This window comes from Chiloscyllium plagiosum, chromosome 10, assembly GCF_004010195.1.
Source record: "Chiloscyllium plagiosum isolate BGI_BamShark_2017 chromosome 10, ASM401019v2, whole genome shotgun sequence".
Classification (NCBI taxonomy): Eukaryota; Metazoa; Chordata; class Chondrichthyes; order Orectolobiformes; family Hemiscylliidae; genus Chiloscyllium; species Chiloscyllium plagiosum.
Window position 1 is genome coordinate 21491975 of NC_057719.1, and position 5080 is coordinate 21497054.

The following is a 5080-nucleotide window of genomic DNA, read 5'->3' on the forward strand; positions in this document are numbered from 1 at the left end:
TTTGTATAACTACCAAGGGTCCTGTATGAACCACATAACTTCAAGTCCTCATTTCCTGCAAGTATCACAGTGGTCTGCTGTGAATGCAATGTGAAGTTTAGGATTTGATGTGGATGTTGACTTGGAATGGTCATGTTGTGTTGTGGGTACTCCCTTTTTGATTTAATGTGGTGGTCAGTCAACTGGTGTGGTATTGTCACCAAGTTGCTGCAGATGCTGAGGCTAATAATGCACACATGATGCAGAAATATCCTCTGATGTCCATATCCAAAATGATTCAGTGTGTGATGGTGTGCTCAGCCTATGTCTGTGGCTGCATACTTAAGAAGGTAAAGGTGGATGAAGTTGTGTCACAGTCAATAGCAAGGTCATTGATTTGAAATTACCACTTGCTTCAAGAAGACCATCATCCTCATGTATCCAAAGAAAAATCATATAGCATGACTCAATGACTGCAGCTCAGTGCCTCTGACCTCCATAATTACAAGTGCTTCGAGAGATTAGTTATGATCTTCTGGAAATTTGGGATCCTAGACACAAGGATCTTTTTCCTATTGGTCCTTGTAGTACTGAGCAATAATGACCACTACAGATCACCATGTGGAATTAGAGAGGAGAAAGATGTTGCCACCAATCTTTTTCCTATTGAGTCTGAACAAGATGCAGTTTATTTTATGATAACAATTCGATACAAGATACATTAGGTAGCTGAACATTGTTACCAAGATTATTGGGAGGCATAAATTACACATCTGTCTCATTCCATATTCAGTATACTACTCCCGATTTCCACACCCAGGATGGTATACCATCAGCAGATTGGTTGAAGCTTGAAGCAGTGTCCAACATAATCCATCAATCCTCTACAACCAAACGTTTGTGGAATTCCAATTGCAAGTGAGGTCCAGTTCAAATGAATTTTCAATGATCTATTGCATAAGTTTGATAATCCCAGTATTAGAAGCTAGCCCTACTCACCAAACAAGCCGTGACCTGGGGTGAGTTATCACCATTGGCATTTTGACTGACTACTTATTTACAATAAGTTGAGGAAGTTATTAAAATTAGGATTGTTTATTTGTGGGAGCAAATAAATGAGCAAGGTATCTTTTGAAAGTTTTGTTTTATTAAATAACTTTTTTAAGAAATAGCTTAATGGAAGCAATATAGCTAGCAAAGGATTTGATTTTGTAAAAGTTAATTCTATGAATTAAACTTTACTTACTCCCAGGCAATAGGTTGACCCTATCATAAGAAATTATTTCTGTGTTAGACACACTTTTAACTATATTTACAAACTCCACCAGCTTATCATTCTTACATTATGCTGCAGAATGTATTTTTAGGTTATGTTTTGATGCTACGCAATTGTGCTGTTTATTAAAGTTTCAACATTCAGTGTTTAGCAAACATGCTGGAGTAGAAACCTGACAAAATATAAAACACTTCTGAAAAATACTGTAAGTTTGAACGCCAATCTTCACACTATTTGGCAACTATACTGAAAGTGAAAGCTATGTGCCAATGGACTGTTCAACATTAAATTCTATACATGTGTGCTTTTAAGGCTACACAACTGAACTGATACAGAACAGAAAATGCAGGAAATGCTCAGCAAGTCTGGCAGCATTGGTAAAGAGAGAAACAGAGTTATTGCTTTAAGTCAAATGCCTTTTGCCAAAACTCAAAGAGGAGAAGAGACCTCAGAGAAACCTGTTGGAAGATGTAGGTGTAAAGGGATCAGACGTTTGTGGTGAAGCAAACTCAGTTAGGGTCAAGAATATGAAAACTTCTAAAATGGCATAGAATATCACAAGGGTCAGGGATGAAGATAGATTGGACAAGGGAAGAACAAGCAAAGTCAAGTAGGAAGGAATATATTCATTGGGTCAGGGTCAAACCTCTCAGAGGATTTTAGGAAGAAGGTAGCAGAAGGTTGTGTGGTATTTTGGTCTGTAATTTGGAAAGGTGTGGAGGGAAGAGATGAGGACAATGACAATACTGGAAGCACAGATTTGATGATCATTGGTTGGGCCATGGTATGGAGGAGGAATGAGGAAGTTTAGAGAGCTTGCCCTGAAAGGTAGAGATTGGTACACTGCACAGTTAGAGGACCACCCTTGTCAACATCAGACCTGAGTGAATGAAATGTAGCAGCGGGAGACAACTTACAGGTGAGTGAGAGGACCAGAGAATTTGAGATACCTGATGTCACACCAAATTCCTATTCACACTTCAAAGGTAAAAATTTTGCTCAGAGTGTAACTTGACAACTACACTACTATCTTCAGGACTCATGATTTCAGTAACTCAATAAGTTAAATGGAAATTTTATTGCTGGTTTTTATGGAATTTTAAAGGCTGATTATATTCCATTATTCCACAATTAGAGGGAATATTTGTAAGGTGAGAGGAGAAAGATTTAAAAGGAACCTGAGGGGCAACTTTCTCACACAGAGGGTCGTTCATATGTGGAATGAACCACCAGAAGAAGTGCTAGATGCAGATGCAGTTACAATGTTTAAAAGGCATTTGGACAGGTACATGAGTAGGAAAGGTTTAGAGGGATATGAGACAAGTGCAGAAAATGTGTTGCTGAAGAAGGGCTTATGCCCGAAACGTCGATTCTCCTGTTCCCTGGATGCTGCCTGACCTGCTGCGCTTTTCCAGCAACACATTTTCAGCTCTGATCTCCAGCATCTGCAAACCTCACTTTCTCCTATGAGACAAGTGCATGCAAGCGGGACTAGTTTAGTTTGGGACACTCAGTTGGTATGGACGATTTGGACCGAAGGGTCTGTTTCTATGCTCTGTGACTTTATGACTCTATCTCGCTGTAAATATTTTACATTAAGTTTCTTAATTAATATTCTATGGTTATGTAAGCTATATAAAGAGGATTATTTTTCAGGATTATGAGAAAAGTTGGGCATGGGACTAAACTGAGCTGACACAGGCTTGTTGAGCTGAACCGTCTTCTTCTGTTGTAATTGTCCAAGATTCTACTCATCCTTACCTCCGTTAATGCTTATCCCTTAAGGCCTCAGGATCCACAACAATATAACAGGCAAAATGGTCCTGTTTAGAGATAGATAACATTTAACAGTCCTGGAAAGTTTGTTTATAGGGTTAACAGAAGTGGCGGAGGTAGCCTTGGGATAAATGTGCTTCGGTGCTTTGGAATTAGATCTTAGAAGTTATCAACACTGCAGTATAGCTTGACAGTTTTATCTGAATCCTTTTCACTGGAAATAGATTTCAATATTCTCTTCCTTTGTTTTTACTTACCCACAGAGCAACATTTTAATCTGAAAGCACAGCTGTGCATAATTATCCTCTGTGAAACATTTACCTGAGGGATTTTCAAATTTAATCCTAGTTTGTTTTTTTGTTTGAAAAAAAATAAAGCTTAGGCAATTATTCTGAAGCATGATGAAAAACAGTGAGATATTTGACTAGCTAAAATAATCAAACACTTGTTTGCAGATTTGAAATAACTATGCAAAAGGAATGGTCAGAATGTTGGAAATGTTAACTATGCTTGCCATCAGTGCACTTCATAAAGGAGCTGCCACAGGTCTCCAATATTTAAGAGGTAAAAACAATGACTGCAGATGCTGGAAACCAGATTCTGGATTAGTGGTGCTGGAACAGCCCAGCAGTTCAGGCAGCATCCAAGGAGCTTCGAAATCGACATTTCGGGCAAAAGCCCTTCATCACTCTTCGGGACACCCGCACCAATCAACCACACCGCCCCGTGGCCCAACATTTCAACTCCCCCTTCCACCCTGCCGAGGACATGGAGGTCCTGGGCCTCCTTCACCGCCGCTCCCTCACCACCAGACGCCTGGAGGAAGAACGCCTCATCTTCCGCCTCGGAACACTTCAACCCCAGGGCAACAATCTGAACTTCCCACCCTCCTCTAGCTTATCTCTCCATGCTTCAGGCTCACTGCCTTTATTCCTGATGAAGGGCTTTTGCCCGAAACGTCGATTTCAAAGCTCCTTGGATGCTGCCTGAATTGCTGTGCTCTTCCAGCACCACTAATCCAGAATCCAATATTTAAGAGATTATCGTTGAGTCCTGGGCTAGGAATGCTGCAAACTCCATGGAATATCCTGCAGTCAAGCCTCCACCCTGTCCTAGGACATCAGAATGTCGACACAAGTGCAGCATGCTCAATCCCCAGTTTTCCAAACCAGTCCACTCAGAGGTGCGGCAATACAGATGCAGATTTCTGAGTCTTTTAATTCTCCCTAATGTGGCTGAGTTAACTACATGGGCAGGTAGGGCATTCCACGCCCTTACCACTCTCTGAGTAAAGAACCTGTCTCTGACATCTGTCTTAAGTCTATCCTATCTAATCCTCTGATCATCTTGTATGTCTCTATCAAATCCCCCCTTAGCCTTCTTCTTTCCAATGAGAACAGACCCAAGTCTCTCAGCCTTTCCTCATAAGACCTTCCCTCCAGACCAGGCAACATCCTGGTAAATCTCCTCTGCACCTTTTCCAATGCTTCCACATCCTTCCCGATATATGGTGACCAGAACTGTACGCAATATTCCAAGTGTGGCCGCACTAGCATTTTGTATAGTTGCAGCATGACATACGGATCTGGAACTCAATCTCTCTACCAATGAAACCTAACACACCGTATGCCTTCTTAACAGCACCATCAACCTGGGTGGCAACTTTCAGGGATCCATGCACATGGACTCCAAGATTCCTCTGCACATCCACACTACTAAGAATCTTTCCATTGACCCAGTACTCTGCCTTCCTGTTATTCTTCCTAAAGTGCATCACCTCACATTTAGCTGCATTTAACTCCATTTGCCACCTCTTAGCTCAATTCTGCAGTTTATCCAAGTCCCCTGCAACCTGTAACATTCTTCCACACTGTCCACTACTCTACCAACTTTAGTGACATGTGCAAATTTACTAATCCATCCACCTATGCCCGTGTCTAAGTCATTTATAAAAATGACAAATAGCAGTGGTCCCAAAACAGATCCTTGTGGCACACCACTAGTAACTGGACTCCAGACTGAATATTTTCCATCAACCACCACTCGCTG